This window comes from Arachis ipaensis, chromosome B7, assembly GCF_059453495.1.
Source record: "Arachis ipaensis isolate K30076 ecotype BB chromosome B7, ASM5945349v1, whole genome shotgun sequence".
Classification (NCBI taxonomy): domain Eukaryota; kingdom Viridiplantae; phylum Streptophyta; class Magnoliopsida; order Fabales; family Fabaceae; genus Arachis; species Arachis ipaensis.
Genome location: NC_142442.1, coordinates 116867413 through 116877245, shown reverse-complemented (window position 1 = coordinate 116877245; position 9833 = coordinate 116867413). Strand labels below are relative to the sequence as shown.

General features: G+C 37.1%; 1 pseudogene; it reads right to left on the bottom strand.

Annotated features, from left to right (window-relative positions):
• Window positions 1–313: 313 nt before the first annotated feature.
• LOC107607512 (protein FAR1-RELATED SEQUENCE 5-like) lies at window positions 314–2019 on the bottom strand (annotated as a pseudogene).
• Between the last annotated feature and the right edge of the window lie 7814 nt (window positions 2020–9833).

Sequence of the window (9833 nt, the reverse complement as noted above, 5' to 3'; positions counted from 1 at the left end):
ACCCAGGTAGGTTAGTCACACACTTGCACTCTTGGATGCTATCGTCGGCCCCCATATTCGAAAACGGAGTTTTCTAGTGCATCGCATCCAAATCCAATGTATGGTACTGGTTGGGTACAACTAATAACTCTGGAATTAGATGCGGAACAGGCAAAAGGTATCTAACTGATCCACCAACAGGAATCTCATGTATGAACTCATCGTCGTCGTCATCGTCAAAAGAACCACTTTCATGACTGTCGGCAACGTACTCTTCATTGAATTCCTCATTCTCAATGTCCATGTCCTGGACTGGACTAACATAGTGCAACGGTCATCGTGCAAGCTGATTTGAGCCATCGGCACCACCACCACCATTATCACGAACCTCCACAGAAAGTTCCATCACTTGTTCAACCATAATTCTGCTGTGTACGTCAAACATTAGGCACACATGCTTACCGCTATCGAGTCAGAATAAACTTCGCCGTCAACATTTTTATTGCATCCACATATGTGAATTCGAACGCACCTTTTAAGAGCTTCACAAATCTCCAAAACATCTCCCACGTGTACTTTGTCCGCCCATCCTTCCCAAGCTCAACAAACTCAGTTTGCAAGACTAGAGTCCTATACCATGAACGAAATTCAAGCACGTTCTCATTTTCTCGCAAAAAATTAACGCATCTTTGAAAGTTCGTGACAAATTCAAGGACCACATATCTACTCTCCACAAACCTACCCAACTTGGCATGTAGAGATTCACAACGGGACGTTGTCCTTATGCCAGCAAAAAATCGGCCTCTGATGTATGTTGTCGCCCATGCGGTTTTTTTGCGGTAGAAATCCTTCACCCATTCGACTTCTCAAACCCCACACTCATCCAGCATCGCCTCCCATTACGCCTTGAACTTCTCAACCTCCATGTCCGCAAGCATGCAGTGTCTAAATAGCTTGGTGAATCGTGTGTCACATATATTGGAGATCGCATTACGAAGCAAATGCCAAGCACATAGCCTGTGATGGGTTTCGGGGAATACATGACGTATAGCATTTCGCATTGAGGTATCTCCATCTGTGATGAATGCCTTAAGGGCATTTCCTTTCATGCATTCCAAAGACTGTTGCAGAACCCAAATTTAGGACTCTTGTGTTTTGCACGAGATCATTGCACATCCAAAGACACATGTTTGGTTGTGGTGGTTAACTCCTGAGAACACAACAACAGGCAAATTGTACTTGTTTCGGCCGTAAGTAGCATCGAAGGCAAGAACATCTCCGAATATTGCATAGTCAAACTGACTACGCCCGTCGCTCCAAAACAAGTCACAAAGATTGTTTTCAGACACAACCTTGTACCTCCAAAACATTCTGTTGTCTACACGGGATACACCTTCCAAGTATCGAATTACAGCGCTTACATCTCCTTTTTGCATTCCTCTTTGTCGCCTCACCTCATTATACATGTCTTGCTTTGTGAATGTCACAAAGTTAAAACCCCCAATCTGTGCCGCGAAGAATTCATATATTTTAGGAATGTTGATACCAACCTCCCTCATGCTAGTCATTTGTACAATCTCTACATCAGATATCCGCCTGTGCGACCTCAAGTAATCGATGAACTTGCCAGATGTGAGTTCATGATTATGCTCATCCACAAACCGAGACATGTACCATTTGCCACTCCCATCTTTTCTTTATCCTCATCTCGGCAAGGCAACCACAACGAGTCACAATCTTGTGCTCCCTTTTTTGATTAGCCATCTCTAGCCATTTCTTCTCCCGATACCCTTGCCTAGTGCACACAAATGTGTATCGTACAATATCCCCTGCACTATTTGTTAACTTCCTCCCTTGTCTCGTAGCAAATCCCTTTAATCGGCTATATTTATTATAAAAGGACTTGGCTTCATCTGGAGTGTTAAATTCCATTCGAAGGACATCATCTGGCCCCCCTCCTTCATCCGATTCGAACCCATCTTTACGCCCATCATCCTTGCTTTCATGGTCACCAAAGTATTCTTTCGCTTCAATTTCCATGTCATATAATGCTTCTTGTATAATTAATGAAATCCATTATTTATTATCGGGGCTACGGGTGTTCAAGAAAACCAGTTTAACAAAACTAAGCTTAAAACTGAACAAAAACTACTTTAAATAAACCAGGATTTTTAATTAAAATCAATAAACTAAAACTACACTTTTTGAATAAAACCAGTTTGTTAAAAACTAATTTTTATGGTTCAACTCGGTTTAAACCGAATAAAACTGGTATCTAATTTCACTGCAATAATATCTAAACTAAGCATTTTTCCGATTGTTGGTAGCGTAAAATGATTATGATGTGATATATAAGTGCCATAGCTTGTGCTTTAGTTTCATGTCTCAGGTCTTAACAGTTTTTAATATCTATTTAAGGATAATTCACATGAACAACATAAATTGCTTGATGGGTGAAAAAATGCCAGTTAAGAATTTCTAATAAAAACAGCGTTGTCAGTACAGTCTTAACCGACGAAATTTCCACTATCAATTTAATTTGTGTCACAATTAAAATTAATTAACTGGGAGTAGAATTTCCAGGTCGTTTCCCAAAGATTTGACACAAGGTGCAATTTATTGGTTAGGAATTTTTTGAGTAATTTTTGAGGTGGAGAACGGAAAAATAAATAGCGAGAAATTAAAGCAGCGAACAATAGCAAGAGATGTTATGTATTTGAAATAAGAGATCTTGGTTAGGAGAGATTATTGGAATTTCTATCCTTGTTGTCTTTCTCCAAGTGCAATAGTAAAGGTTTATTGCTTCCACTTAGTTATCCTCTTGCAGTTACAAAGGAAGGTTAAGTGGGTAGCACTAACTCTGATTCACAAGTCCTAGTCACTTCCTAGGGAAGGACTAAAGTCAGTGAAAATTGAGTTAGCCAGTAATTCTCAATTACATATTATACTTGAGTATTACAACTCAAGGGTTTCCAATTAATCAACTCCTGAGCCAAGTTGGGAGATCTACTCCATTAACATGAATGCCATTTTCACAGACATGTAAAAGGAGTAGATAGGAGATATGGTAATTAAAATAAATTAATAAAATCAATTTGGCACTGATAATTAATTAAAATAAATTAAACAAGTAATAGAATTAAATATAAAAAAAATTCATTGCATTAATAGAGTTCAAAAACAACAATATCCAAATATGAACGAAGGGCAACTAAATAGAAAAGAGTAATTGAGTTATTAGAAAAGCAAACTATAGAGATGACGACTTCAATCGAAGGTAGTAGTAGCTCTCTCAATATCCAATCCAAAGCAAAACTAAGAACACTAAGAACCCTAGGGGAAGAAGTGTTTTCTCTCTCTAGAAATCTAAACTAAAAACTAAAACTAAAGTGAAAATGAAAGTATCTTCAGTCTCAGCTTGCCCCCTGCCTCTAATCTATGTTTTTGGGCTAAAAACTGGGTCCAAATCAGCCCAAAAATCGCCCCCAGCGAGTTCTGATAGGTGCAGCACGTGACGCTCTGTCACGCATACGCGTCGCTGGACTTCTGCGCTTGTCACGCTTATGCGTTGCTCTCACGTACACATCACTGTTAGATGCGCCAATTCACGCGCACGCGTCAGTCATGCGTGCGCGTCGATCCTCGCTGCTCAGCTCCTTAGTTTCTTGTGTTCATTCCACTTTGACATGCCTCCTCTTCATCCTTTAAGCCATTCATACCCTGTAAACCTGAAAACACCTCACAAACACAGCATCGAATGGTAATAAAGGAGAATTAAAAATTGATAATTTAAAGGCCTAGGAAGCAAGTTTTCAATCATAACACAAAATTAGGAAGGAAATGAAAAACATGCAATTTCAATGAATAAGTGTGAGATTAATTGGCACAAACCCACTCAATTCAGTCCAAAATATATCATAAAATAGTGGTGCATCAAATCTCCCCACACTTAAACATTAGCATGTCTTCATGCTAAGCTCAAGGAGACCAAAAGAATCAAGGGGGGAAAATAAGACTCATGCAATGCAACCTATCTATATGAATGCAACTATATGCTAAGATGCTTCTACCTACTTGGTTAAAAATAAACAAATTCTCCAAGACAAACATAAATTGGATTCTACTAATTCAAATCACACAATAAGGTACAAGTAAACTTGTGAGAAGAAAGCTCATGAAAGGCAGAAACACAGAATCGAGCATCGAACCTTCACTAGAAGTGTATACACTCTAGTCACTCAAGTGTTTAAAGGTCGATTCTCTCGGTTCTCTACTAATCTTACATTATAAGACTTGCTTTTCTTTTACCAATCAATCACAATTTAATGCACAAATACACATATCAAGAGGTCTTTTCAAGGGTTGTAATGGGACTAGGGTTAAGGTAGGAATGTATTTGGTTAAGTGGACTAAAATCCAAATCCTTGATTAACCTAAACTTCTTACCTAACCTAGGACATTCCAAGTCATTACAATGCAAAACTTACTACCCATTGAATATTTTTATTTGTCACAAGTTCATGCACCTTAATGTCTTTTGAATACCAATCATATGAATTAATTTAATTATTTCACTTGGCGCATTTTGTCCCCTTTTTATTTCTCTTTTTTTTTTCTTTTTTTTTCTTTTTTTTTTAGTATGCATAAAGGAGGCATATGATTAAAATGTTAGATACATGAACAAGTGCCCAACTATATTCACATTTTCACATAAGAATATACAATACCCAAATTCCTAAACATGTATTCTCCAATTCAAGTTCCCCACACTTAATTCATGTACACTTCACTAGTCTAAGCTAATCAACGATTCAAATTAAGGACATTATTGTTTTACGCTTAAAGTTAGTGATGTGCTAATATAAAGAATAAATGGGGTAAATTAGACTCAACATGGGGTTGCAAGGGTAATGATAGGGTAAGACCATATGGAAGTGTGAGCTATAGTGAAACAAGGCCTCAATCAGATAAGTGTATGCATACATCATGTAGCACCCTAATTACCCTAAGCTTTACCTCATGCCATAAAGCAAAGGTTAATCAAGAGTTACGACAATTCTAAGGCTCACACACACACACACACACACACACACACACACACACACACACACATAGAAGGAATAATAATTCTAGAAGCCCGATGAATAAAATAAGCTCAAATATGGCATTACAAAGCACGAACGTTCACACGAGCTACAAGCGTAAAAGATAAGATCCACTACTTAAGGTAACAAGATATATGTAGTTATACAAGAGTATAATAATCATAAGATAATAGTCTAAGCCTGCGGAGTTTAGGCCAACTAATTAAATACAGACATACAGAGTTTTGAAAGTAAAACAGCTTATACAGAATATCACTCTCAAAGTAAGCCTCTAAGGCAAAAGTAAATACAAAAGTGAGAGTACTAATCAAAATAACCAAAATGACAACAATAATAGATTAAGATCCTCCACTCTGCTACCATCAAGCAACTCACTGAGGTGGGTTGCGACCTGCATCTGAGAAACAACAACAACGTATGGAATGAGAACCTGAGGTTCTCAGTATGGTAACAGTATCCAGTAATGTAAAATGTAAGACCCCGGGACGCCAGAGGCAATCCTAGAGCTTCATACCAAACAGATATCCAAACTTAACGAAATAAATAACTTAAACCGTGAATAATAAACAAGGTATCTAATCTTAGGGGATTTCTAACTAAAACTAGTCACCGCTGTCCCACAGTCTTCACCAACCTACCCTTCGTGCGATCCCATCGCCGCCGCCTACCTAACCTCCTCAGCACCAAACAAACAAAGATAATGCAAGCAAGGAAAACACAAGTAGTATTCATATATATAACAAGTAATTCAAGAAGCAAGTAGGCATATTATACAAGTAGGAAAACTCAAGTAATCAAAGCAAGCAAACATATAGAAGATGCACATGATGAATGTCTGTCCTATTGGCTGTGATATCACATGTTGGTTGTAGTGCCAAACCCAACTCATAATCCGATCGGCAACTCCTGAATTAGTCTCTTTGTTGCGCATACTCAGGAGGAATAATTCCGAGGGATAGTGCCCTACCACCTTCTCCTTTCAGAGGAAAACGTTCCGAGGGAGAGTGCCCTACCACCTTCTTCTGGATGCTGCATAATTCCGAGGGATAGTGCCCTACCACCTTGCAACCAGAGAGAAATCACACGCTCAGGAGGTATAATTCCGAGGGATGAGTACCCTACCACCTTCTCCTTTCAGAGGAAAAATATTCCGAGGGAGAGTGCCCTACCACCTTCCTCTTGAGCGATAAACATGAGTGAGAAGCCCAGCTTCAAGCCTCATATCCGAACGTAGGTGGGAGACTACCACAGCCCCTATGACGGATAACAATGCATATCATAATCACGTATTCAATCTCAGAGGCCCCTACTCATAGCACACTTCCACTCATACTCATTCCATCAACCATAATCATTCATTTTCAAGTTTTCAACTCATCACAATCATCATCAATTCATAACTTTCCGTTTCAAACTCACTAGTTCGTCAATTTCTCAATTCATATACCATTCTTCCTTCGCAATCCACCAAATCCATTCTCAATACACCAGAAACCTAAGCCTCCGTTCTCTAACTTTTCAAAATAACACCAAATCAAACCTCCTAGGACATTTCTCATGTTTCAATACCCGAAGATAAGCCCAAGAGTCTTAAAATGGTGTCACAGAAGCTTACAAACTTGTTGGGAAGGTGAAATAGTTAAAAACAAAGTTTGAGTTTGAGAAACAGGGCGTGTGCGTACGCACAAGGGTGTGCGTGCACACGCCCAAAGGGATTTTAAAAAGGTGTGCGTACGCATAGGGGTGTGCGTACACACAGGTACCAATTTTCACAATTCTGTTCACTCGCACAAAGCGTGCTAGCGCCCCCAACAGACTGACATTCCCAACGTGTGCGTGCGCACAAGTTGTAAAACTTCATTGGATATGTGCGCGCACAGGTCGTGCTAGCGCTCTCACCAGCAGGCCTTTCCCCACTTGTGCGTACGCACAAGGCTGTGCGTGCGCACATACCAGAAATCACAAAATTCTGCAACTTTGAAGAATTTCAAATTTTGACACCAAACTTTGAATGATCATAACTTCCTCTACAAAAATTCAAATTTTATAAACTTTGTATCAATTTGAAGACTTTTCAATGAACTTTAATTCTAAACAATTTCAACAAATTTTGAAAAGTGAGGCACAAGTTATGACCCGTCAAAGTTCACTAAAAACCAGTTTTTATCAAAAACCTCCAATTCAACCAACTCTCAAAATCAAAACCAAATCCAAACCTGTTCAATCATCATAAACTACTTTAACTCCATCCCACATGAGGTTTTACCGTTTAAGCCATAATCCACTACTCGTATCATCAATTCTCAAACCCAATTATCCATGATTTCACACTAAAACTCCTTCTCATCCAACATTTAACAATAACCATTTTACCACTTTCAATTCATCAACATCAACCTCATTCATCCTCAATATCAATAATCAATATTGTTTAGCAACATCAACAATATTTCTCATCCAAATTCATCACACATCATACATCAACAACATTATTCAACAACTTCAACAACATCAATTAATCATACATCATCAACCAACCAAATTCAACAACCACTACAATTCCTCATCAATTTCAACAATCAATATCATCATCAACATCCATCTTCAAATCTCAACACCCACCAACACAATTCATCAATAATCATCATCTAATAATATGTAACTTATCACATTTAAACCCATTCATTCAACATCCAACCATCATCAAGCATATATTTATATACAATTAACCATACAATCACATCTTTAAACCTATCTTAAAGTCAAATAGCCTAAGTATCCATTGATATTACATATTACATAGAAGAGACCAAAGCCATACCTTGGCCGCTCCCCCCAAAAAGCACACCGCACAACCTTTCAACTTACCAACAAGCCACCAAAGCCCAACTAACATCATATATGTATCAAAAATCAAAACCTAATATACATAAAACAACTAAACACAATGATTCAATGAAACCTTACCTTAACCAATGAGATTAGAGATAAAATCTAACAATTATCCGCTACTAGAGATCACCTAAACAAGCAAAACCACAAAATCTACTCAAAATTATAACCCCAAAAATGCAAAATTCTAGGGCTGGAACATGGGGATTGAGACGCAATTTCTTACCAAGTTTTCTTAAATAGAATCGAAGAGATCGACAAGAGCTTCGCGTGGTCGTAAATGGCTCATCAATCGAAGTTCCGGATCAAAAGTTATGGAGTTTTGAAGAGGGAGATAAATAGTAACAATGGCTTCCTTCTCCTCTCTTCTTCCTATCCAAGCTCTCTCTCTCTCTCTCTCTTGGTATTAAAATGAGCTTCTTAGGCTCATTTATTGCCTTATATAAGCCCAACTTGAGTTCGGTCCAACCGTGTAGCGTTTTTGGTCCGTTTGGCCCACTTTGGGCCAAAACCTTTAAGATTAATGCCTGGTTTTCAATTCTAAAATATTTTTTGTCCATTCAAAACAATAAATCAACTTTTTAAAATCTTATTTTCCAAAATACGCAGCATTGGATAGACTAGAGTCGGTACTATTAGCTTAAGCGCCAGTATGCACTTTTACAAAAGCTTTTTGAAAAAGATACATTTTCCAACTCAGAAAAATTCATTGAAATCAAATTTCACCATTATATTTTCAAATTAAAACTTCTAAATTTTGAATTTATTCCGGGTACTAAAATTATTTTATTAAAATGGTTTTACGTGAAAACTCTGGTTCTTACATCTTACTCCTCTGTTTAAGAATTCAAGGTCGAACTTCAAGTTGTTTAACTTCAAAAGCATACCCAATGTAATTATTAGCTTCTTGTTGGTGAATAAGGTTTTAAATTGTGAAATCATATGTTGGTGAAAGATGATATGGAATAAAAAAGGCCTATTTTATTTACCTCAGAAACATACATCAGCTACAAGCTTTAATTAATGAACTAAAGATCTTTGTTAGCATATGAAAATGAAGAACAAAAAGAAATAATATACAAACAAGATTTTGTCACCACTATCTAAACTTTTCTTGTTCTACAGCCATTCAGCCATCTATTTTAAAGACAGATCAACATGCAACAATTTTAAAATACTATGCCCAGTAATTGCACACATTAAGGGAAACCCTTAAGATTGATGAGAATGCATATTCACAATAAAAGAATATGCTACTCAACCTCATAGCTATGTCACATAAAACTGCAAGCTTCTATAATACAAAGGCAATTATGTAATATATATATATATATATATATATTGATTGTATCTTCTATAATACAAAGGTTTAGATATATATATATATATATATATATATATATATATATATATATATATATATATAAATATTTATATATATATATATATATGATAAACCACAATTTTACGGTTTATTTTGTATTGAATTGAGTGGATTTTATTAACTATTCTTACACTTATTCATATAAATTGTATGGTTTTACAAATCCTTCTTAATTTTATGCTATGATTGAAAACATGTTTCTTTAGCCTTAAATTTGCTAATTTCAATCCTATCTCATTACAATTCGATGCCGTGATATATTTGTTAAGTATTTTCAGGGTTTATAGGGCAGGAATGACTTCGAGGATGGAAAAGAAGTATGCAAAAGTAGAAAAACGCAAGAAATTAAGGATTTCAAAATCTGGTAACGACGTGCACGCGTGGCTAACGCTTACGTGTGGCCAGTGAAAAGTCCAGCGACGTACGCGCGTAACGTGCTGCATTAAACAGAATTCGCTGGGGGCGATTTCTGC